Source organism: Amblyomma americanum, chromosome 4, assembly GCF_052857255.1.
Source record: "Amblyomma americanum isolate KBUSLIRL-KWMA chromosome 4, ASM5285725v1, whole genome shotgun sequence".
In the NCBI taxonomy this organism is placed as follows: Eukaryota; Metazoa; Arthropoda; class Arachnida; order Ixodida; family Ixodidae; genus Amblyomma; species Amblyomma americanum.
This window is the reverse complement of record NC_135500.1, coordinates 210,865,360-210,891,217: the sequence shown is the minus strand read 5'-3', so window position 1 is coordinate 210,891,217 and position 25,858 is coordinate 210,865,360. Positions and strand designations below refer to the sequence as shown.

Below are 25,858 nucleotides of genomic sequence, written 5' to 3'. Positions count from 1 at the left end.
AAAAGGAAACAGCAAATGTCCTGCAAGCTCCTTAGCCTAAAGGAGAAAGTCTTCCATTTCTGTTGGCGACCACCGCAACTTGAAATAGGGGCTGAAGGGGCATTGTTTCTGCGATTTAACGATGAGGCTGTCTCCTCGTCTCTTTTATCACCCCGTGCGCAGGTGTGGCAGCATATGCGTCTGCTATCCACCAAACAAGATCAAACAACCATTGTGGGAAGAAAGACAACTGACCGGAATTCTTCTGATTTTTAAGTGCGCTCCCGGCTGAGAGTGTGCCACCGGTCCAAAGTCTGAATCGCAACAGCCTCAAAATCTGCAGCACACTTCTTTCTTTTAGTATCGAGTAACGTTAATATACACTATACACTATAAATGTATTTTCGATATCGATACTCCGATACTTTCATTTTGGCAAGCTGTACCTAATACAAATACACAGTATGTAATGAAAGATAACATCGAAGGTACATGCATCTTCGATACTGTTCATACTTGGAGATTATGCTTCGTAGCTCCCGCGGAGTTCCGGGGTGGTTTCAGCTAGAGTCGACTGGAGGCATCTTCTGTGGAATATCGATGTGGCCGTGGAGGTAACCGTTTGCGTGCGTCCTAGTACTACCCCACTATCGGCAGGATAATTTCAGTAAGTGGGCTTGAAAATAGAGCAGGTACTCTAGCTTTTCAGATAGCGATAATGTGTGTGTGTGTGTGTGGGGGGGGGGGGGGGGGGGAATGAACGTCATCAAGCATCCCTACTAAGCAATCCTTCACTTCAAATCTCGCTTAAAAAAGTAACAAATCAGTCACCTTGCACTATATGGCAGAATAATGATTTCGATGGCGATAACCATCTGTAATTATTCTGTGCTCTATTTTTTTTTTCCAACCGTGCACCACCTTTAACGCAGCTCAGCTTATCGAGACCTTGCAGTGGCCCAGAGAAGCGGCAGGGCTCGTCACAGGGCACATTTCTCTCCAGAAGCAGGTGCTTCGTGACGTCATACTCGCTCGCACCATCAGCACCACCGCAGCAACAAAAACAGCAACGACAGTAGCCGTCTTTCGGACGAGGGTCTCTCCGCATATACGGGGCGGCCCCTACAAATCATGGCTTCGCGCGGTGGGTCCCGAATGTGTTTTCGAAACGACGTCTCTCTTCTTCGCCGCCCCGCGGTGGATAGCGACGCGGGAGCAAGAAAGTAAGACCGCCGCAGCCGTACTGCCGCATGCTCGCCGCGTTCTATACGTAACGTCGTTCATTTCTCGCCCTCTATCTTGTCCTTTGTAGCTTCTTTATTCCTCTCTTCCTCCTTCGCATTCCCAGAGTGGTGCGCCAATGTCTTTCTCGTCGGCGTCGTTATGCGGCTCCGAAAGCGAGATGCTAATGCGCGCGACACTCATGACGCGAACACGCGCGCGCACTGCGGGTGGCGCGCTCTTGCTTCTTCCTCCCCCTCTTCCCTCTCTCTTGATTTCCTTACCGCGTGTTGGGGCTACTGGACGTCCTGCAGGCAGACACGCCGGCTCTCTGGCAGGCACGGCCGTCCAGAGGCAGCTCGCGCACATCACCGCGCGAACGGGACCCCTGCGTGGTCATGAAATCGGCGGCGTTGCTTTAAGCGCAGAGGAGAAGCGAAAGCTGCACGGCTCCTGCATAGATGTGCCGCTTATAGATTAGCACGACACGCGAACACGACGTGATAAATGAAATTCGAGACAGCCTCGCGATGGCCATGGCCTATGCGACTTTGTATCGCCGTACCATGCCCCCCCCCTCCCCACTTTTACCTCAACTTCCCCCCGAGTTCAACTAGCCCCGTGCCTCATTCCCCCATAGGAAGGTCTAAGAAGAAGAGATAGACAGAAAGCTTGCGAATGGAGGTCTGGAAAGGAAGACGGTTAACAACATTTTGCACCAGGGGGCCGTCCGGGAAGAGATGCCGGTAACCTCTGCCGGCTATACTACACGAGAAGTGCCGAGGCTGAGAACGCCTGCACTCCGTCGGAACGCGGCATACGTTTGCCAACAGGCACATACTTAGACTGACTATCTCGTTCCGCGCTCCTGGTACTGGTTAATGTGCCCATCGAACGCTTAGCAACGTCTTGGATATCGAATACGCATTCCATAACACTGCCGTGTCAAACGCCAATGATCAGGCTCTTTCTATACCATTCTCCCCACACAGTATAAGGCGGTATACAAGTCCGGTTTCTCTCGCATCGATGGTCAGCCGCTTCTCAAAAGTTTGCAGCACTCGGAGAGATCTGTTTATCAGCGGCGGATGCGTTTGGCACGCAGAGGTAAGATCTAGCCTCATATTTTCGCGCAAAAATATCGCTTGAAAGAGACGGCAACCCCCACGGCGAAGCTAGCGCGTTAATTCATATGAACTGTCGCAGATTAGCATCACAAACAACTTTATCAACGATGAGAGCTTACTTGTAACGCGCTCGGGAGTCGTGGAATAAATAGATACGCCGCTCGCCGGCAGGTGCCGCTTCTTATGCGCGAGAAGTTGCTTAATACGCGGTTAGATGAATGGTCGCCCTTGTGTATGTGTCCCGTCCTGCGAGATGTAACCGCGGGACGGCTTTTACGAGGACCATATAAATTGTGAAAGCAGTGCGGTCAAAACCAGTTCGCAGAAGCAGGATTAAGCAAGTGGTAGACCGAGTATACTTCACTGCCCGCATTAGTTTCACTGAATGAGGGTGGTTATGCAAGGACACGACTTTTGTAACGAGAATCGTGTACGTGCTAAAGTCCTGTGTGTGAGGCAAAAATAAACCTACCCTGAGCAACTGAGCTGTAACTAGAAGGGCGCCTTCCGGAATTTATAGAAGCTTGGCAGGGGGTCTGTTAGGGCTCGAAGGACTTTGACGGGGCCATTTAATACATGTCTTTTTTCCGTCTAAACACATGCAAAGCTCCACTTGCTTTATGGGGGAAGCAAAGAGGAAAATATATACAAAACTTGCATAACGAAGAACGTTATCGGTAATTTTGTTACCTGCTAATTGTATAAATGTAAAATAAATTGGAACAGATGATATCTACAACTTACGTAAGAAGTGTGAGAAAAAAACCAGGAATAATCATAGTACTGTAAGTCACACATGTGTTGTGAACCAGTACGTACAGAAATTTTTCATTCACTATTGCAATATTCGAAAACCGGGCGAGTTCGTTCGTGGAGTTACGCAACTTTTTTATATAAATTCATGACACGCGGCAAAAGATTTCGACTCCATGAACACACTTATACCTCTCTCGCTGAAATTGTTAGCACATTTTCGTCTAAAACTGGTTTCCTCTGCTTCTTCCGTACGCTGAACGTGAAGCTATAAGCACGTTACCCAATGCGCTCGGCTAATGTTTAAGCCTAAGCAACCTGCGCAGTCATACCGATCTAAAGGGGATATAGAATCCAGCAATTATGTTAGTAATAATATTAATTATTAATAATTGTTTTTTTGGGAAAGGAAATGGCGCAGTATGTCTCATATATCGTTGGAGACCTGAACCGCGCCGTAAGGGAAGGGACAAGGGAGGGAGTGAAAGAAGAAGGGAAGAAGGAGGTGCCGTAGTGGAGGGCTCCGGAATGATTTCGACCACCTGGGGATCTTTAACGTGCACTGACATCGCACAGCACACGGGCGCCTTAGCGTTTTTCCTCCATAAAAACGCAGCCGCCGCGGTCGGGTTCGAACCCGGGAACTCCAGATCAGTAGTCGAGCAACTATGTTAGTACGCCGCAGCGAAGTTCAGCAAGCTACGTCACTTCAGATTGCCGCTCCCGAAATTTCGATCCGTAACGATGCATTCTAATCCCGAACCACGGCAATTTTTGCCAAAATGTTAGCCGAGCTAAAAGTTGCATAGTGCTCAAATTCGTTCATTTCAAACACATTTGTGTTTAATATAATGGGGTTACACGACAGCGGAGAATTCTGGAAAAGTTCGTTTCACTGCAGAGCTCGTTCAAGTGGTGTTTCACTGTAGTTCCTCTCTCTACTACATCGTGTACATTGCATTTTAGGGAGCTTAACGATGCCAGACAAAAAGCTTCTTGATTAAAAAGGTAACTTTTCTCTTTCCTATTATTCATTACAGTTACTCTGCCACTACCGTCACTACATCGAAAGAAAAATAAATCGCTTCCAAACATGACGGGGCATGGTTTACAACTCCTGCCGCCCCCGCAGGCGTCCATGTTCCAGTTCAGACTGATAAATTAAGGTGTTTTGCATTTCGGTCACGTGGCATGAGAAAAAGGATTGCACACCTGCGACGGCGGTCGCGAATAACGTTACTCCGAACGAGCTGCTGCCGCTGCTGCATATTCGCATTGGCGCCGTCGCAACAACGAGGAGATCGACGAATAAGCGCGCATCTTCAAGGGCGACACCGGCCGCTTCTTCCCTCGCTTTAAAAGCCGCGCACGACCGCCGACGATTTATCTGGGGCGAATTTGCACGCACTCCGAAGCCGCTGGCACCGAAGGACACCATCGGTTGAGCAGGGGTAGCGTCGCTGCGCCGTCATCACCGACGTGTCCGTCGATCTGCATGCTCTGCGGACCACCGCATATACAGACACGAGTGGGCAACAGCGCAAGCATGCGGTCTCCTCCTCACCGCGGTCGACCTTTGTCGCGTATTACGTCCGGCAAGCGTTCCCCCGCTTACAGACTACCTCGCGGCTGGCTGGCTCGCTCGCCTCACGCAATTCGCGGTCCAACCGCTTATTGCCTTTCTCCTAATAGGGACCACATTACCGGGCCCCTCATGCGGACTGTTATCACGACACGCCCAATGAGAAGCACGGCGGGGGGGGGGGGGGGGGGGGGGGGGGGGGGGGGGGGGAGGGAAGGGCGCGCAGCATGCATACAGGCAAGAGAAGGAGTAGCAAGCGATAGAGCCCCCCCCCCCCCCCCCCCCCCCCCCCCCCCCCCCTCCCCCCCCCCCCCGCCCTGGTGAGAGCCGCCGCGCTGCTCAAGGCAGATCACGAAACGCTGACTCGCGGAGCCGCTGCGCGCACACTCACAGCGAGGAAGGCGACGCAGCGACCAGCAGCGGCGGGGCGAGCGTATAAATCTCATTTCCCTCCTGCCAGCCACAACTCACGCTCCTTTGCTGCCCGGGACAGGTGGCCAATATCCCATTCGCCGTTGGCGCGTTGCTTCTTCGTGCACCGCTCATCTCGTCTCGCACGCCGGCCGTCCTGCACGGCGGACGCAGCTCGCGGCGTGGCTTTCTCTCTGCTGCCGGCGCCGGTTTATCAGGCACTGTCAAAATTTCGTCCCGATTTTCCTGCTCATTGCGCGACCCCCCGCCGCGCCAAGAATACGCTGTGCACGGATCTGCACTGCCTGCTTGTGCGTGAGTGCGGCTGAGACCGTGCAGCTGTACGTGCGCAAACGGCTCTCTCGTGATGTATGTGCACGCGGCGCCGGCGTTCCTGAGTCGCTCTCAGCAAACTTCTCTCCCCTCTTCCTAATCGCTGCGTCTACACTGTGCGTGCATCCACAATGAGGGGGGGGGGGGGGGGTGGGTGCTCCCGCGGCTACCCCACAAAGAGCGACCCCTCGTGCATCTGCTGCAAGCCGCGCAGTTCGCGGGGTCCCCCACCGATGAGTGCCTTTTAAGCGACCGCCGCCGCCGTGTCGGTTTTGACGGCTTCATGGAAGCAGGTCAGCCGTGCGCCTCCTCCTCCCTCCTTCCCCTACGGTGGGCCTTCCCCTCCCGCCCCGCTTTCCCGGGCTGTCTCATTCCTTCTTTTTTCTTTTTCCTCCGGTTGCTCGTAAGATTTAGGCTACATAACAGCGTTAGCATATGCGCTGCGGAGCTAGTTTCCAACGCGGAAGTGTAATCAATGACCAGCCGGTCTCCCACCGCTCGAGAAGTGCGCCAACTGGCAGCGAAAATAAATGTCGGCCTGTCCGAGCTTGACCAAACTTCGGACGCAGCGTCATTCTGGATTCTGAGCCGAGCTTCCTACCCGCCGCGGTGTAGCTCAGTGGTTAGGGCGCTCGACTACTGATCCGGAGTTCCCGGGTTCGAACCCGACCGCGGCGGCTGCGTTTTTATGGAGGAAAAACGCTAAGGCGCCCATGTGCTGTGCGATGTCAGTGCACGTTAAAGATCCCCAGGTGGTCGAAATTATTCCGGAGCCCTCCACTACGGCACCTCTTCTTCCTTTCTTCTTTCACTCCCTCCTTTATCCCTTCCCTTACGGCGCGGTTCAGGTGTCCAACGATATATGAGACAGATACTGCGCCATTTCCTTTCTCCCCAAAAACCAATTATTATTATTATTATAGCCGAGCTTCCGACCACCTGCACTGATCATCCACCTCTAGCACGCACCATCGTGGACGACGGGATGAGATGTTCTCCTGGGGGACAGCGGGCTGTTTCGTGGGCGTACGGCGGGTCGAAGTCCGGCCGCTCACGCACCCACTCCGGCGTATATAGCGCCGTGCAGAAAATGAGCTCGCGCGAGCGGCGCCAAGATACGCTTGATTGCCTTTCCCGCATCGCAGTAGGAGACGGCGACCAGGGCACCGTCGGGAGAGGCGGGCACTTCGCGTGCCGCGTTTCGTTTTAGTATTCTTTTAATTGGCGCATCGGCCTCTCACTCGATTACCCGCCTGCCTGCCTGAGAGTAGACACAGCGTGCACGCAGTTCCTCAGTGGCACGACTCAACGCGCGAGCGAGGGAGCCTAAAAATTAACTGCCCCCGCTGCTCGGTGTGTGTGCGCGCAGCGCACCGCCAATCCTGCAGTTATAACCGTCAGAAGCGATGCGGGAAAGCGGGCTCTACGTAGTATATAGCGAAGCCAGCCTCTCGGCGTGGGGGCTGCCTTGTAATTGCGGGCGCGCAGTGGGTGACTCTCGAGAAGGAGCCGGAGCGCGCGGGTCATGCGAATGCAAATTCCCTCCCTCTCCTGGCTGCTTTTACATTTTTGCGTATTTCTCGTCCACCGGCGCAGAGGCGGCAGGCAGTTCTCGCTTTGTGATCGCACGTGCTGCCTCCGTGTATGCATGACGACTACGACGAAGGCTCGACGCACGGCGTGACTCAGCTGGGCGTAGTACACTCGGTTAATTTGGCTGACGCGAGTCGCTGCCGCTGCTGCTGCGCGGTCGCCTCGTTTCGCGTGCCTTGGCCGCGGGCACACACCGCCGGCTGTAATTTGGTTTTATGCTCATGTAGACCTAATGAGATTTCCTCCTTATTTCTGCCATCGGTCTTTTTTTTTTCTTCCCCAATTTTCTACTTTCCCCCTTCGCACCTCTCATTGCTTCCACTTTTATACTCGCAGATACCCGTTTTCGTGTGTACGCGTGCACCAGCTGTCGTTTTGGTTATATCAGAAGAGAGGCCAGCTTCATGCTGTACGCGCTGCAAGTCAGAAATGGCTGTCTTCATCAGTACGTTGGGTAACAAGCGTAGCCCTATCTATCTTTAGTTCGCCTGGAAAGTTATGAGAGCGTTTGCATGAGGTATGATATGTAAGCGCTTCCACGAAACCATACTGCTGTTAACAACCTGCAGTGCTCACATGGCGCTTCACTTGTTCCGCTGTGCACCTGAAAACTACTGCCGTCCGCCGCTTGGGTAGAGAGAAACGCGAGACCACAATCTGAAAGATTGGAGGCGTGCATCTGTCTGACAGCATTCCTTGATTACGTGCTCTCGGCGTAGTCCAGGCACTGCTGATGTACGCCACGTGTGGCTTCGCCAGAGCACGGCATCGCTATTCAGGCGGTGCGAAAAGGCACTGCGGGTGCTCCTAAGAAACGCTTGCTCTTCTGGCGTGGTCATGTGTAACGGAAGTGCGATCGGCACGGCAAACTACACTGCAGGTTGCCATCGGCGCTTTATAGAGACGAGAAATTCGCGTTGCGGACAAGAGGTTTCACCCTCAGCGCTTCCGCCATCTCCAGCCTTCTGAGCCGCCGTTAGAAGCACATGACCTGCAAAGCAAACCGTTGCTGCGCAGCTTGTGCATCAACGTGCAGCATGTTTTAAGCCTCTTCCTTTGTGGTGACGTCCTGTACTTTTGAACAGTGTTGTTACGTGACGGCAAGCCAAAGAACCAGACGCGGTGACAGTTGGCATTGATGTGATTTAATGACTGCGGGCCTAGCACGAGCTCTCCTGCCCACGCCACTACTGGCTTTGTCTTCTAGACCGTCATATGACATGATTCGGGTAACTAGAAGAATAGCAGTGACGATAAAACGCAGGAAGCAACGATGGGCGTGGCAGAAGGGATGAACAGAGAAGAGAAGATGAAGGTCTTGCTGTTAGCATTCTCGTGCAGTTTCTGTGTTAAAAAGATTGCAGGCTAATCCTTGCTACGCCTAGGTATCCCTACCGCGTGATATTCAGTGCAGTATCCTTTTTATGCCCTAGGTACCTTCTCGTTGCACGGGAGCTTTCTTGAAAGCCAAGATCGCATTCAGCATCTCATCGCAGTACACCACCGATGCATGACCTGCGCTTCGAGACGTCGCACGCAGTCCTTGCCACAGGTATTTTAACTATTTTTACCAGTCGGTTATTGGCCTGCAGAGAAGCAGCACGGCCCTGAACACGTTTGTTCAAGGCCGTGACAGTCTTCGGCAACAAGCAGTTGTAGTTCACGAGCAACAGTGCTTTTTCGCGCAGTTTAGACCCTGCTTTGTGTTTTAGCCGTGCCTATGCTTATATGTGCCTGAAAATTTCTCGGGGGGGGGGGGGGGGGGGGGGGGGGGGGGGCAAGCAGCAAATGCGCCGGAAGGAGATGCGGCAGGGAGTCGAGGTTGCTCCATTTGCCCAGCGTAATTATTTGCGTGCATGCCACTTTACTTCTGGGCTTCTGTGTAGTTTGGAGAAGCATTGAGTAGGTTTCTCCTGCTGGGCTGCAGCTTTCTGTGAAAGGGTGGAATTGATAGGCATTACATTGTAATGAAAATCTGCAGTCATCTTTTCTGGGACGCATCACTTTTCGATACAGACACCTCCATTAGCGGCGCGATGCACTTTCTCGATAGGTACAATTCACTCCCACCCCGCCGCGATGGCTGAGTGGTTACGGCGCTCGGCTGCTGACCCGAAAGACGCGGGTTCGATCCCGGCCGCGGCGGCCGAATTTCGATGGAGGCGAAATTCTAGAGGCCCGTGTACTGTGGGATGTCAGTGCACGTTAAGGAACCCCAGGTGGTCGAAATTTCCGAAGCCCATCAGGACAGCGTCCCTCATAGCCTGAGTCGCTTTGGGACGTTAAACCCCAATAAACCAAACCAAACCAATTCACTCCCTGCGGGCCTTGCCGAAGAACAACGAAGGCGACATCAACGACGTATTGCGTAGGTCATCTCTCCGCGAGACGCGAGGCACGTACCCTTCAGGAGTTCCTTAGTCCTGTGGGAGAGACAAAACTTCGATGGCACGAGTTCCAGGCTGTAAAATGTATGAGGATGAATAGCCGCCTGCATTCTTTGACGGCGCGCCGTCACCAGCGCACCGGGAACCGAGGCCACCTAATCGTCCATGGGAGTTGTATCAAAAACTTATGTTTTGCTCGGTAGTAGAGCATTCTGGGTTTTCATTTGAACCAGTCATCATTTGATTCAACAGCTCAACGGGACCCCGAGGACGACACTATCAGGTGTTTGCTATCAGTAAACGTCGATTATGTGGCTTTCTGTTGATATGCTAATGTTTGTCCGCAATAAGAAGACACCTTAGCTGCTTATAAATTTGTTGTTTTTTTTTTAAGTTGAACATTTTTTGGCCGAGATGGACTCTGTGATAACCGTTTGGAAGCCAAGACTGATGGATCCACGCTAAAGAGAACACTATATTTGCGTCAAAGCAGCTCGCTTACGAAAACGGCCGCTGATGGCGAAACATGAATTTCATTTTTTGGATAATTCTAGCTCTTAAAACCTCCGTTATACGGGAAATTGACGTTTTTGTGATTAGAAGGTGATTATAAATCGATATAGGCCAACTTCAATTAGTGCTCATCTTGATCATCTAGTACACTCAGTGTCCTTTTTAAAAATAAAGTGCAACCCAAGGGCGAAACCTGTTGACCGGCCCTCATAAAACCCTTGTTTTGCAGCGCATAGGGGCACTTCATCTGTTGTGTTCGTTTAGTTTCAGAAGTGGTAAACAAGGAAGCATAGCAGCGATCGCATTCTTCTGTCACTATACCGCTCCGATGCTGCTTCAAGAGTTCAGTTTTATTTTTTAAACTTCACACACTGTTGAGAAACACTAGGATGAAACGGTGAACTCAGGCACGGGCTTCCAGATTATACTGCGGGGCCTAAGTCATCATGAAGCCTTCCAGACACCGAATTCTACTTTTTATAGATTAACTCCCATGTCGCTATGTATGTGACACATAAACAAGCATATGTGCGAATATTCTTTTTCTGCCCTTTTTGTCAATGAATTTGACTACTGCGCGTTATTACTAGCATCAGATATGTCAACCAAATTTATAACTGTGCAGCCACCCATGAAGACAATTTTTAGGCGAAAGTGCAGAAGGCAATCAGACGAACTTAGTGTGAATTTACACGTGAGAGAGCAAGCATGAAGAAGTGAAGTGCCCGAGTAGCTTTGTGTGATCAACCGAGGCTGTTCGAAGTCAGTCTATGTCAAAAACGAAAAAAAGCAACAAAAAATCAATCATGCATGGATAACACCAGAAACTTTCAGTAACCCTTCATCTCTGTCTCAAGTACATTCAGCAGAAGGGAGGAAGCCATTGCCACTTTTCTTTAGTGCCTTTGAACGTGTAATGTCATTATACCTTACACTGTGCACAACATATATTATAAGGGAGTAGGCAATTTGTATAGCAGAATAAGCCAAGAAAGAAATTTGAGATATCTGATTTGGTTGGTCGCGTTTCGATCAAGGAAGCACTCACCTATTACAGCACGCAGCACAGTTCTAGGCATTTACTTCAATCAGCTAAAACTTACAAAAAAACTTGTTTTTTTTTTCATACTTGTCGTTTTTCAACCCTTTGGTGAGGAAGTGCTGGAACCTCTTTGAGCGTATTCTCAGGTTTGTCGCTGCCGTGTCCCCTGCTACTTCAGCAACGTCGTATCAGCAGTTGTACTGGTATACCCAGAGACAAGGCAGCCAAGCCGGCTCAACCATCTCTTACTGAGGTGCACCTCTTACCTGAATCTGTTCAGTTAGCAAGAGGATCCCCTTCCTTGAGAGGAGCCCGTTTCTTGATCGAAGCACCGGGAGCCGTCTGGGCTCCCTGGTGTGAAATAAGCACACCCACACAAGCAACGTCGGAGTAATGACTGTACACATTTTTTTTTTTAATGGTTCCAATAGCCAGCGCCGTTCTGTGACTGGGCGCAGGCAGGCGTATTTACACATCTCACGGCGGCGTTGGCGGGCGAGCGGACATCGTACTTTACAGGTGGAGGTCTATGTACACAGGTATGTATAGAGGGGTCGACACGAAGACCAGTGCAGCTGAGGAACTTGCGGGTGCCCAGAGTCTGACTTGAGGTCGCCGGCGTCGTTCATCGGGGAAGGAGGGGAGACTAGCCGTGTACACCTGCGCATACAAGAGGGGAAGAGAATTAAACGCGCTGCCCATTGTCTGGCTAAGGACACATGTAGACACAGGCGAGGCGATATGTTCAGTTGCACAGATAAATAGTACTTCTGCACCGCCGTGGGACAGAACACAAATAGAAGGTGAAAGACGGACATAGCACTGTACTCTGGACTTTCATGGAAAACATATAGCATACAGTTTATGTTCATGCGTCAATATTTCTACAGCTTTTACAAAGTGACAGCGATGCGTGGTTTTTCTGCTACTTATCTTCTCCTTACTATCTGTACTTATCATTTTTATGTTTCGTACTCTTTATAACATTGGTTTTTTCGATATGTTGTATTTCCGCCAAATTTTGATACTCTAAGCCGATCCATATCTTGTGTTATACTAGCTTTGTTTATTGTTTTCTCTGTCATATTTACCCCTAGCCGCATTTCTAGATTTACTTCCTGGTATTTGTCCATTTTTGATAGCCCCTATGTAATACTCTCGTGATGAGGGCCTTTGAGTGCTTTTTAAATAAATAAATGAATAATACATCCATGCGTACTCTGCCAAGGCATTCATCTAATAGACTTGGAAAAAAATCACCTAAAGAGATATGTGTGAAAGGCACGCGTCTAACATTTTTTTCCATTGCGGATTTTGATTGGTTGCCTGTTTTGATGGTTGCCTCGCGTTTTGAACGAGGTGAGCATGTACGCGTTGGAGCTGATCTGTATATTACATGAGGCGTGGTTTCCTTTCAAGTTTCAGGCGAGAGAGTAGCGCTTTGCCCCTTATGGTCTACTTGTGTTTCGACTCCCTGCGCTAGAGATATGACTCTATGACACTTTACCAACTACCTTAGCTGTCTGTTACATCGGAGCCTAGAGCAGCCACGCAGTTTCAATTTGATGCCAGTAAAAGAAGACAACGTCCGCCAGGCTGCTAGTAGCATTTCGTTGCATGCCATTTTCAAGCAAATATTACGCACTCATTCGTGAATTTATGACAGAAAACACTTCTAAATGTGCAAACTGACTATGACAAATTGCTATTAGAGAGAAAAGCAATGTTTTTTTCTTTTTAATTTACACGGATTAGCTCAATACGCATTGAGCCTGTGGGGAAATTCAAAGCTCTTTAAGCAACCTGTTCATATATGTGTACAGTGTAACGCGATTTGAAGGTCACTGCTCTAGGCTTAACCTACTCCGGTTACATTGCTCTAACGCTGTTTACTTTCTCAAGACGGCTGCAATGTATACATGAGTTAAGCTAGTCGGAGGAAGTCACTATCTTGCACCGTCATGTATGTTGCGGACTAAGTGACCATGTTGCCAGAAAAAGTTATTGGCCCGGTTCAGCCTGAACGAATGCGACAACCTTCAAATCGCGCTAGACTACAGCTCTCGAGTTCGTTCGACACTCGGGTGATAACGGCGGGATATTGGAAAGCTGCACACGTGCAAGTTCGCGCAGGACGGTAACTCGCAGCCTCCGACACAAGAGATTGTCACCCGCATTCGTCGCCGAGCGGCCCATCCACTTGTGGTCACAAGTGCGCCGAGTGTGAGCGCGTCAGCGATAAACGCTCTTAACATGCGCCGGCATCACCGGCGGGTCAAGATAGTCCCGAGTCGCTTTCCTGCCGCCTACCTGCCTCCACTTGGCACTTCGCGTCCCACCTCATCCTCGATGCGTCTCGCGGACGCTTTCAACGCTACAAAATAGCCGACAGCGTGTTTATCGACGCCATTCACGCGTCGACGCACGGCTCGCTGCTGCTGCGCTGCACGCTTCGATCAGCGCGCCCTCTCGTGTCGCCCAGCCATCATCTACCGCGCGCCTGCCTGCACGCCGAGCAAACAGGCCACCTATAGTCGTATACACGCTCGCTAAAACATTCACTGTTGACTGAGCGAGCCACCAACGCCGGCGAAAGCGCATCACCGGAAAAGAGAAAGAAAGCGCTCGTCTCCCGAGTCCGCGGCGCGCTGAAAGTCTACGGTTTCAAGCCGTTGCCGCCGACGCCGCGTTCGCCGCACTCGCAGCGTGCTCGGCTCTGCCGAATCGCTGCCGCCGTACATTTCATTCGCTTTCAGCTTTCGGTCGGTCGCAAATACGCAATATTTTATCTCCGCTAAGTGCTTTCAGGGCTCGTACAAAAAGCTTGCACTCACCGCCGCCGCGCCTCTCGCAGACAAAACCAAAGGGCACTTTGTCTCGCCCCGCCGCGCGCCAGGCGCGCACGGGGGTGAAGAGCGGGGCTCTGTCCATTCTTTCGCTCATTTTCCTTTTCTTTTCTTATTCGCACGTATCCGTACGGCGACGCCTCGCGATTCACGGCTACTGCATTTACTCCTCTCGTCGTCGTCGCCTCCGCCGAAACATTCTCGGGTTGCGCTTTGGCACCGGCGTTTCTTTTTGTTTTTTTTCCCGCCATCTTCTTACCCCATTTCCACTGGCGTTCTCCTCACTTTCTCCCACTCTCCTCTTCGCTCTCTCCGTGGCATTTTCTTTCCGTTTCCCGCCCTTTGCCGCACTTTACCTCGCAGTCACAAAACGACTGCTCCCGGAGCCGATCGCCGGCGCGCTCTCTAGCTATACGGGCGCGCCAAGCCCATATATAGGCTTTAGAGTTTCCGCGCCCGCGCGACCATTGGCGAGACCCATTAAATTTTTATACAATCCAGCAGTTCGTGTTCCTAATGGAAAACACTTGTCCGTCCGCCGGTTCGGGCCTCCATTAAAAAGCCACTAATGCGTTCTATCAAGAATTTCGCCGAAATCGATTCAGACCCGAGCGTTAAGTAAAAGGGAACGTAAAAAAAGAATCGTGTAGCACCGACCCTCTGTCGGTACCTCTCTCGTTTTCACTCTCTCTCGCCCCAACGAGCCCGTCCTTCCATTTCGCCTCCTCGCACCGGCACTTCCGAAGCTTTCTGTGCGGCGCCTTGGTGCAGAGGAAAGAAGCTTTTGCGACGCCGCTTCGTCCACCTACTAACGGAGGTCGAAAAGGTGTGCTACGTTAGAGCGCGAGGCTGGTGCTCGTCCCCGGTTCCTACGTACTGTTCTCCTAGCAGCGTCGAGGTACAGCCAGGAGCAGCGTAAAAGGGAACAGTTAAGTCGCAGACAAGAAGCACATTTCGTGTTTACTTGTGCATCGAACCGGTAAACGCAGTCAAGGGATCATCACCTGCGGGAAAAAGTACGTAAGCAAAGTACGTATCTCCCAAATTATTATTGGAGAAATCGTAGTCTGCATGCTAACAAAATTCGCCATTTCATACTTATTCAACCTGTAAGTATTATATAGACTGTATACTTATATTATTTTTCAAAAGTTCCGAGGACTCCTGATTTGCCTTTGGGCCATGTAGTGGCGATTAGTGTCGCCACAAAAACGTTAAATATCTGGAAGTGTCAAGGGGAAAGTTCTCTTCAACCTTCAGAATTTCTAGCACTGGATGTGTTATGAGAGCTTCACTTCAAAGCCGAGATGTAGACCCAGTAGCTCAGAACTTTTGTCAAAGAACGCCACACGTAGCAGCGTAAACATTTCAATGGAGCACAAAATCGATGACGTATTCAGACGAGTGTTGGCAATAAGACGGTTTCGGGAAATGCAGAAGGATGCGGTATATTATGGTGATGAGATAAACGAAACGCGTAGAGATGTAAGGCGATGCGCAGAATCACTGGAGGGTGAGGAAATCGGATGGATCATCGTAATTTCACTGGGTAATCTTGCCTTGAAAAAAAAAAAGATTTGCACTCTGACGTAAATTACAGTGGGCACTGAAAAAAAGATAAAAATAATATTGCCCAGCCCACCCCTAGCACTGTGAGAGGCAGAAGGAAACGAACATGACAAAAAAAAGGCGCTCTTAATGTAACTGTGGGCTATATCAATCAGCAGCTACTTTCTTTACATGCCCTCCCACTGTGGCTCTGCTTGCATTCCGAACCTAATGCAGGAACATTCGCCCGTCATTTATGGGTAGTTCGAGTTTTGGTGCTTGAACACTAGACGAGGTGAAATCGTCATCCCATCTTTGCGATCCCTTCAAGTACTTTTAATTGTGTCCATTTGCGCGCCATTATGAGGGCGGGAGCGAGAGTTTGAGGCGTCCGAATTTCTCCGGGCACAAAGCGAAGTACCACTGTCGTTCTTAAATGTTTTTCGGAAAATTTAGCGGGAACACTGCCATAATTTCCCAGAACACTGCCACTGCCCACGATAGTTAATACTGCTTTTTGAATATCCTCCTTTACGTCCAACGTTTGGTGCGACCTTAATATGTCCGGGGAGAAGTCACACTTGCCAGAGGCTCTTATGCAGCCTGTAACGAAAGAGCCGAGTTTTCTTAGTTTCATGTCACGTTAATGCGGCGAGTTGGGCGTGTGTCGTATTTGTCCACGTCTTTTTAGCGCTGCTTTTCTGAGAAATTTATGTCACGTGCTAGCCACCTGAGCACACGGGCAATGCAAAGGAAAATGCAGCGTAAACATAACAGCTGCGCTGATTATAAGACATCGCACGTTTCCATTTTTAACACATGAATCCTTGCACGAACTCTTCGTGTTAAGCCTCAAGACTGGCATCAAAAAATTACGATAACGTAGCTAGAAAATCCTTTCTGTGTTTACAGAGTTCATTCTTTTATTGCTAAAGATAGCCCAAAAGAACAAAGTAGAATTCTAAATTTCACGCAAAGCTTGAAAGAATTCTTCGCCAACAATGCCCACCGTAAACTTCGTGAACACAAAACAATTATTCTGATGCAGCGCCAAGCTTAAAATTGACGAGACCAAATACAGCTCAGCCTATACGAACAAGACTACTATATTTCTCTCTCGGATTCTAGCTGGGTTGTAATACCCGGCGGCCATTTTGCGCCTGCCCCAGTCTGTGTCCAATATGGTTTCACTACGCGTGTTGACGTCAACCTGTAAGGCGTCTGATGTGATATTGAAACGCGTCCGTTGTTCCAGCTTTGTGGCGTAACGACGCTACGTGGAACGGCCTGAAAATACACCGGGAAGTTCCTTATATTCCTAGTATACTTCTCGTAAAAAAAAAAAAGCACTTAGGCGCGTCTGCACGGAGATTTTCTTACCCACTGTAAATTATCAAGCTGAGAGCATCGACATGCTTCTCCAAGTTCTAGACATACACCGACCTTACTGCGCAGAAAAAGCAAGCCGTCAGAGAGCACTGCATTAGCGGCAGCAAAGCTCCAGTGTCTTGCTGCCTTTGCGCTGAAGGTCTGAAGCAAACAACACCTGTCGCCTTGCCACATGCTTCACAAAATGTGTTACGAGCGCTCCACAGATGAGATGAGCACGAACGAACTGATAATAATTAGTTAAAGTGCTAGTGCTACATGGTAACCTAATTTCAGTAATGGAAGAGAAACACGGCACACTCTCACGGTACTGATTCGTGGATTCATGAAATAGAAACTTTGCACTGGTCGGCCAACTTCCAAAAACGCTGCGCGTGCAGCGGTTCATGTATTGCTGCCGTCAGCAGAAATTCGAACAGCAAAAGTGAGAATGTTTTAGTTAGAGGGATTTAAATGATTCGGTATGTAATTATCGCTTCATTAGCGAGGCAGTTATTCAACCTCCGGCACTCACACATTGACGTTTTACATTTCCGGTTTCGTCTGACACCGATAAACTCGATCGCCGGTCTTCGAAAGTGCGAAAATAAATTCATAGGACGCTTACGACTGTGTAACGCGATGTTCAGCGATAGCTGGTTAGGCATTTAGTCACGTGACCACTCGTGTAATGGTCACGTGATGCACCCCTGCACTGGCAGGCGGCTGTTCCAAACAGAGCCACCCGTAGGCTTATGCGACACAGGTTGACCGGTTACGCCGACGACGGCGGACGACTACGACGCGAAAGCCAGGGTCGGGAGCCTAACAGCTATCGCTGCAAAACCACGTTTGTATTTCTCATCCTGGAGTTACATTTTTGTGTTTGCGCTTTCAACTGTTCAGTCCGATGAAAATTCTAAGCACGTGATAAGACAAGTACGCTTCAGTGAATTAGATAACAGTGGTGAACGACTTCCCCTCGGTTTTATACGCCAGAAAATCGAGGAGAAGGAATATATGCCGCACTAATCCCGCCATTGCGCTGTTCAGAACGAGTCTTGCTCACATAAAAATAAAGAGAAAGTGGCTATGATGGTTATGATTTGCGCCCTGGCTAACGTGTTTGGCCGTTTTCGCAAGAATTTTTCGCTAGCATAAACCGACTGCCCCTTACAAAAATTGTCCATAGACTTCTTATAGAGTCTATTGCCTTCCTAAATATATTTTTTTTCTATTCATAGTGTAGAAACTGTCTATAGACAAAAGTCTACTAAAAGTGTATAGCCATAAATCTATAGACTGTACATAGAATTTGTATTGCCTATAGACTTGTCTAAAGTTTGTCTATAGAGACTCTATAGACTTTATAGACAGAAGTCTAGAGATAGTCTATAGACTGTCTAGAGACATTTTTGTAAGGGTGAACATCAGACCTGCAGGAAGCTTTTACCATTAGAAAACCGATGGATGCCCGACGGCACTCGGTATCGAACGCCGCACCTTCTGCATAGGAGGCGGATGCTCAAACCACTACGTTATCACTACGGTAAAGCCGAACATTCTAACGTGCCTGCTATCCGACATCAAGACCAATATTTCGCGCTCTTCCAGAGAGGTTGCGCTAGGAGATGTTGGCTCCTCGCAATGGAAAGTTGTGCTTGTCTTCTATAGCTAGTTAAAATAGCATGCTACATCAGCACTACATAACTCCTGAAGCATTTAGCAGTGTGAGGGTTCGGCATAGTGGGTAGTCAGTGTGAACATCATTTTGCGATGCGGAAATAAAGATTTGATTTCAAAACATTATCAGCGTAACAAACACACTGCGACGAAGAACAGGAACAGCCTCGGACAACAGAGGCTGCATGCAACAGAAACAGCTGCAGCCTCATGCTGGAACTAACGCTGTGTACAGATAACGAATGCAAAAGCAATACCCGCCGCGATGATTCAGGAGCTGCGCGTTCGGCTGCTGAGCCGAAGGTCACGGTATCGAATACCGGTCACGAAGGCCATATTCCTAAGGGGCCGGTATACAAGAAAGAAAAGAAACCTATGCGCTGTGCGATGTCAATGCACGTTAAGAACCCCGTGCAGTCGAAATTAATTCCAGAGCCTCCCCTACAGCATCCCGCGACACATTTAAGACATCTAAACCGCACCTAGCGAACGCAGGCAGTGATGGATTGGTAGTACATATTGTACGCTTGACTAAACCATACTGCACTCCAAATACTGTTATATTCGCGCGCGAACAGTTGTCCTACTAGACAGCGCATCGTTTCAAAGCCACTGCATCCTTCTGCATCTGCGCCAGGAGACAGCTGTCAGCCATTATCTCTCCGTATCGATAAAGAGAGCTTTCGCTATCAACTCCGCCTAGCCGGAGCCGATCTGTGCGTCGAGTGTGCGCCATTTGCACGCAGCCGCGCAACCGGCCGACATCCAGGGAAAACGTGGTCCGCGCGTGCGACCGGAGAGAGACCGGCACTTTTCCATAGCCGTGCGAGCGGATGCCGATCGATGCTTTCAACGACGACGGGGTCCCGATAATTGTTTCTTGCCGATAAGCGGCTTGACCGAGCGTCACGTAATGAGGAAGCCATTAATGGTCCCGGGCGACTGGACGGGCGCACCAGGAAAAGGTAAGAGAGGGCGCACGGGTCCCTTCTCAACGCTCGGCATTACGCGGTCACCAGGCGCGACGGTGGTCCGAGCCGCGCAGAGTTGATTGGATCACGAAGCGAAAACAGGGTCACACGTGTGGTGTCACCTCGGTCTCATGATTGGGAGCCCGATGCGCCGATCGTTTCCCGAAATGGAAGAAATGGCGGTGAGAACAGGTGTTCCGGACGCTTTTCCCGAAGCGTCGCATAAATTGCGAAGGAACCCCCAACAAGTGATCTCATTATCTGTACTTAGCGTAAATCTGAAATCAGGGGTGAGGGAACCATGTTCATAGCCCGAATTCCTCTCTGTACTATCCTCAAGAACCCAGTGTGATTCGAAAAATGAATGTTCTTGTTTCACAGCGCCACTGTGTTAGCACTTCAGTAAGCGCTGCATAAAGCTGGTCAGCGTAATACGTAACAAGAGATTCGTTAAGAAGACACAAGCATTAAATAAAGCCTGTTATACACATTCATCACTAATGAGTCATTAAGCTGCGAAACATTTTACATGCGCAAATAAAAACGCGCCTTAGGTATAGCATACACACTGTTTTTATTTCTTGCTCAGTGTTACACAGCCTAATAGCTGAAGTTTTGGTTCCTTTTGCCGGCTTTTTTCAGCCGTTCTGCATGGCGATGGATACTACGGACAACTTGTTGCAGGTATGACCGAAGCGTTATTTTTTCTGTTATTCTTCCTCTGAGGCCCGGACAGGCGTCTGGAAAAAGCGCCTGTCATTACACCTCAGCCTCATCACCAGCTCTATGAGCGTCATACCCGAATTAAGCCCTCCCGTATTCACATCTCATCGATCGCGTAAGCCTAGACTCGTTAGAGCTGCGTGAATCAACCTATATCAGTGGATAAGTGCGCCCGATTGACCAATCAGACAAGCCGCGGTCAGTGAAAAGGAAGAAAAAAACAAGGGTGTCGGGCGTATTCCAGACAAAGGAACGACAGCCGGAAAAAGTGCTCGCTTCGTTCTCAATACACACGGACCATTTCTTGGTAACTAATGATGAAACACTTTACTGCTTTATATAAACTAGTGCCTTTTATAGCCGGTACTTCTGTTATTGCCGCCTAAGAAAGCGCTGCTTGGTAACACACGGATTCGAGAGTAATGTGAGCGTGTTCCACTGCGTGAAAGTTTTGCTCCTTTGTTACCACTGGCGATAAAAAGTTCGTGCTTTACAGCGGACAGCGTGGAAAATTGAACTCGGTCGCAAACGTCGCCTGACTCTCTCTGTCCCATCATTTTGCGCCGTTTTAGAGATCCAGTAACAGCGCTATAATAGATGGAGTTTTTCAAACGAGGTCGCCCACCGACCATGGTCCCGTCATTCTCATCCCCGTTCAAGAGCACATTCGAAGCCGACCGCAGGGCGAAATCTGATTTCGCGTCTCTAATCCACTGATTTCCCTTTAGCGCGGGACAGTCCGACTAGCAGGTGAAAGAAGAGTAACGCTCGCGGTTAGGATAAGAATAAACGGTAAAGTCGATAACGGAGCCGCCGCCCCCCCTCTCTCTCTCTTCATAGAGACGCCTGGCGCGTGCAATCCCTCATGGGAGCGCGATCCGCGTCCCTGGCTCCGTATAAGAAGGTCATTAGAGCACTCTGGCGAGAACTGGTTAGTTTTGCAGCGGCCGCGCTCTTCGCAATCATGACGACGATTGCGAGGAAGAAAAGGGAGAAAAAGAATCCGGGAACCCGCGTTCCGGCTTCCTCCGAGACAGCGGCCGTGTAGCATCACCGGCACGCGCCAAGCAATCAAGCAAACCACCGCCAAGCAAGCTGGCGTCCGAAGGGAGAACAGCAGCGAGAGAGGGCGCCAGGCGTGCTTGGGAGCTTCTTCTTGCGCGGCTGGCTGGCCGGCGTCCAATGGAGGCGCGGCAAGTGGCAATCAGTCGCCGAGTGACCAGAGCCTCGCCCGAAGCGACCGCAGATTAACTGGGCCTCTATCTTATTTCACGTGCGAGCGAGCCCCCGGCGGCAGCGGCGGCCGCCGCTTGATTGGATTGGCTGCCGAGACCGCGGAACGCCAATCAAACGCCGCTAATTAAAGTTCAGTCGCGGAAAGGAAAGCACAACAAAAGGAGAAGCGAGCGGCGGCGCAGCGCAGGCCCGCGCGCCGAGGGGTGGGAGCGAGCGCCTCCGCTCGGCGAGCGCGAGCAAATTGGACTGGGAACTTTTTTGGACGGACCGGGGAATTGCATCGCAGATTGGACTCGCCTCCCCCACCTCCGCCTCACTCCCTCTCTACCCCGCAGCTCTCTTCCCTTTCCACTCTTGCCTTTCCTTCTCCTTCTACTCTCGCTTCCTCTCCCTACGCGAGCAGTGTGGAACGCGAGTTTTGTTTTCCTGAAACCGAGTATCCCTAGAACTCTGTTCCCTCCCTCGAACTACTTCATCCGCAGTCGTTTGAACGCCGTTCTCAACCCCGATCCCGCGGTGGCTCAGTGGTTAGGGCGCTCGACTACTGATGCGGAGTTCCCGGGTTCGAACCCGACCGCGGCGGCTGCGTATTTATGGAGGAAAAACGCTATGGCGCCCGTGTGCTGTGTGATGTCAGTGCACGTTAAAGATCCCCAGGTGGTCGAAATTATTCCGGAGCCCTCCACTACGGCACCTCTTTCTTCCTTTCTTCTTTCACTCCTGCTCTTATCCCTTCCCTAACGGCGCGGTTCAGGTGTCCAACGATATGAGACAGATACTGCGCCATTTCCTTTCCCCAAAAACCAATTATTATTATTATTATTATTATTATTATTATTATTATTATTATTATTATTATTATTATTATTATTATTAACCCCAATCCCCACTTCCTCTCTCTTCCCTATTTCTCAACCCTCATCTCCGGAGTTGTAAGCTTTTCTAAAATCGACTCACTTACATTTTGTTCTACCTGTCGACTTCAACGCCACGTAAAGCGACCGAGTCAACACAGCTGCGTGCGCGCTCGCGCAAGTGTGCAAGATGCAATTGTGCACATGTAAGTCGGTCGATTTCAGGCAGCGACATGCGGCCATTTAGAATCTGCTGCGCATGTTTGTGTAAATGCGAACCTAAGTCCAACCTTACCCGACTGCGCGTTACATGTTGCTCACATCGCTATGTGTCGAATACGGCCGGTATTGCCGCCATGGTTGTAATGACCTAGAGATAACAGTTGTGATGGATTAGGTATTGCGACAAAAAAACTGTGACAATTTATTAGCCTCCTTTTAAGAATAGTACGGAATAATCCAGTAAGGTACTCATCTCGCAGGAATGACAGGTTAGTGCTAAAACTGCCAGAAAGAAATGCGTTCGCATCGCTCCAAATTTAAAGTAAAGATTTTGATTTTCAGTAACGACGACGACCTGGACAGGAACGAGCTCTAAAAGTGAGCCGACACTTCTCATCGCAGATGACGGCGAGGAGAAAAGCTGAAAAGAGAACGAAAACGAAAGAAAAGAAAAACGAACACCGCGCACGTTCTTTGCCGTTTCGTCATCACGCCAGCTAACGGTTTCTACTCTACCTCATTACCGGACGACGCGAGCGGAGAAGGGCCCGGTAATTGCTCTCTTTGTTAGCACTCCACATCTCGCGAGAATCAGAACATACAAAGCGACGCGGCGGGAAATGATAGGAACGAGAGAGGTAGAGAGAGAGAAAATAAAAGGTCAAACTCGACGCGTAATGCCTCGTCCTCTTCTACACTACGGGCTGGGTACCTCGGACACACGCCCGGCTGACTAGCCTTCGTATCGCTGTTTTCTGGCCCACAGAGAGACAGCGAGAGAGGGAAATTTTGTTTGGGGGGGGGGGGGGGTGAAGGAGGGAGCGGCGTTCACGGTCTGATCGCGGGCGTTCGCGCGCATGCCGCGCCTAACGCCGGAGAGAAGAGAAGGCCACCCCGCGGCAGCGAACGGAATCATCCGGATTAAGCGGAGCCCCCTCCCCCCGCCCTCTTCGGGCAGAGCGGGCGGCCAGGGGCGAGAGCATTCCAGTGCGTCCTTCTATTTCACGTCTGAGCGACCGACCAAAGACGCGCGCGCCGCACCCGCTGATTGGATTCCTGGCGCAGCAACACCGTCGGCAGCAGCGCCTGAGCGAGCGAACGCGTCGTTTTCGCGGGAGCCATTCTTCTCTCGTCGCGGACGGCGCTAATTAAACAGCTTGCAGCCCTCTGCTCGCCACCTCCGCCGCGCTCCCGCCGATCACACGCCTCTGCTGCTGCCCCCCCCCCCCCCCCCCCCCCCGACATCTCTTCCCGGAGGAGCCGCTGCTTCTGTTGCTGCCGCTGCAACGGCGGCCTATCACAACTACTACGCTTCGGTCTCGAAAGATCAACACCGTGGCCAGCGGCTCTTTCCATCGAACGCCGACGGGACGACAGGGGGCTCCCTCATCCCAGCGCGAGATTGGCGCCGCTACTGCGCTGAGGAGAAGACCACTTGGCGCGGCGAGACGGCCATAGCGGCCCAAAATGTGCGCGCACGATACGGCCGACCGCCACTGCATTACGCATGCAGTACCAAAGCTGCTTCGACCTTTTCTTGCCCGTTTTTTTCTCGTTCGGGCTCGCGCATCTTGAGCCAGTTCAGCGTGGCACATCCTGCGCTGTTACGGGAGCCGTTCGTCACTTCCGCCGTGTCGAAGGACGCGAAATGAAACGGCAGGGAAGAGTCGCGGGATTGCGGGTTGGGGGGGGGGGGGGGGGGGGGGGGGATAGCTGGCGCCTTTGCTGCCCATCGCGCGAGGCGGCAGCGGGCCTCGTTCCAACGACAAGCGACGATTTATGGGCGCGATACATATTAATTTGGCCGCTCCGGCGGATATATGAGCTCTAGCGACCGGGATTACAGCTCTCGGAGAGATTGGTATTGCTCTCAGCTCTCGGCTTTGCGGTGAGGACGGGAGGGGGGGGGGGGGGGGGGGGGGAGGTGGCGCCGTCCACCGAGCGAGCCGCGAGCCGAGGAAGGCGCGCTAGCGAGGAGAGAGCGGCACAAGCCGACAGCAATTCCGCTATGCGTTGTAGGCCCGCCGCTCCTTGCCTTCTCGCATTGGCGTCGAGTGGCGGTGACCGTAATTTATTGCGGCCTCCCAAGCTGTTAGCACCGTGGACGGGCCTTCTCCTCTTGCCTGTCCCCCCCTCCTTGCCTGCCTGCCTGCCTTGCCCGTGCCGCCCATGCCGGCCCACAGGTATAACGAACCCCTTTCGCCACGGCGGCGGCTTGCGTCGACGGTATTGCGCTTCTTCCGGGAATCGCTAGTTCGCCGAGGAACTGGATCGCTGACTCACTCGGTTAGCGGGATATCCGCGGGGGCCACTGACGGATGAGCGAGAACTGCGCGCTTCGAAGTACGGACGATGTAAGGCGGTACACACAGTGCTTGATGAGATGGATCCTGCCTTTTTGCTGCTGACGCATCGGAACGAGCTGGTCGCGATCCGCTCAAGTGATTGCATGCGTGCAGTGCTGCGGAGAGGAATGCGGTTGAGTGAATGCCAGGAAAATGTGGAGCTGACGCAGTGCTGTTCAAGCGCGTGCAAATATCTGCCAGTGAAAGTGACAGGTAGCAATAAATCAAGAGCCGATATACTCAATTACGTTGGATTATACGTGTATGATCCGGCAGCCATCATGTAGTCAGTGTCACCTGCAAAAAAAGCTATTCGAAGGATTACAGGGGACGCAAGGCTTGCCAGTTTTCAGTTTGTATGACTGACCAATTTCTTCGACTTGCCACCGCACTGAAAATTGGTTTTTGGGGAAAGGAAATGTCGCAGTACCTGTCTCACATCGGTGGACACCTGAACCGCGTCGTAAAGGAAGGGATAAAGGAGGGAGTGAAAGAAGAAAGAGGCGCCGTAGTGAAGGGCTCCGGAATAATTTCGACCACCTGGGGATCTTTAACGTGCACTGACATTGCACAGCACACGGGCGCCTTTGTGTTTCGCCTCCATCGAAACGCGGCCGCCGCGGTCGGGTTCGAATGCGTGCCGTTCTGGTTCGCTTGTTATTATTTGCAGCGACCAGCACACGAAAACGACGGAAGGATAAAGTAAAAACTGAATCAGAAATAAATAAAATGGCAGCACAGAAGTCTCGGAGGACACGAGCGTTTCTGCACTTCGTTTAAATGCGGCCGCGAACACGGCCGCAGTGGTAAGGTATCGAACCCGGAACCCCTGCCTAACGCAAGTGCTTCATCATGAACTAATCACGCGCGCAACCTGTACACATTTCTTATTGTGTAAATAGTTTCTGCATATTACCTCTCCCCCTATCCTCTCTTCCTGTCCCCTCACCTCTTTCATTTCATTTCTGCATTCTGCCTGCTATCCTTTATATCCGCTGCCCCAGCTCAGGTGCTTCAGTACTGATGGCAGATGCCGGGGCTAGCAAAAATCTTACCCTTCCTTTTTATTATTGTTTTATTAAACCACTGCCACTACTACTAACGCAAGAACAACCCCGCGG

The 25,858-nt window shown here is 51.0% G+C and overlaps 1 protein-coding gene across 4 annotated transcripts in view; it reads right to left on the bottom strand.

Moving 5' to 3' along the window:
* Window positions 1-11,331: 11,331 nt before the first annotated feature.
* LOC144129247 (uncharacterized) overlaps window positions 11,332-25,858 on the bottom strand; it is a 122,572-nt gene continuing 108,045 nt past the window's right edge. For all 4 annotated transcript variants that reach the window (XM_077663258.1, XM_077663260.1, XM_077663259.1 and 1 more), the window contains one exon: window positions 11,332-11,601. The gene's annotated coding sequence lies outside the window, so the exon portion shown is untranslated. The remainder of the gene's footprint in view (window positions 11,602-25,858) is intronic.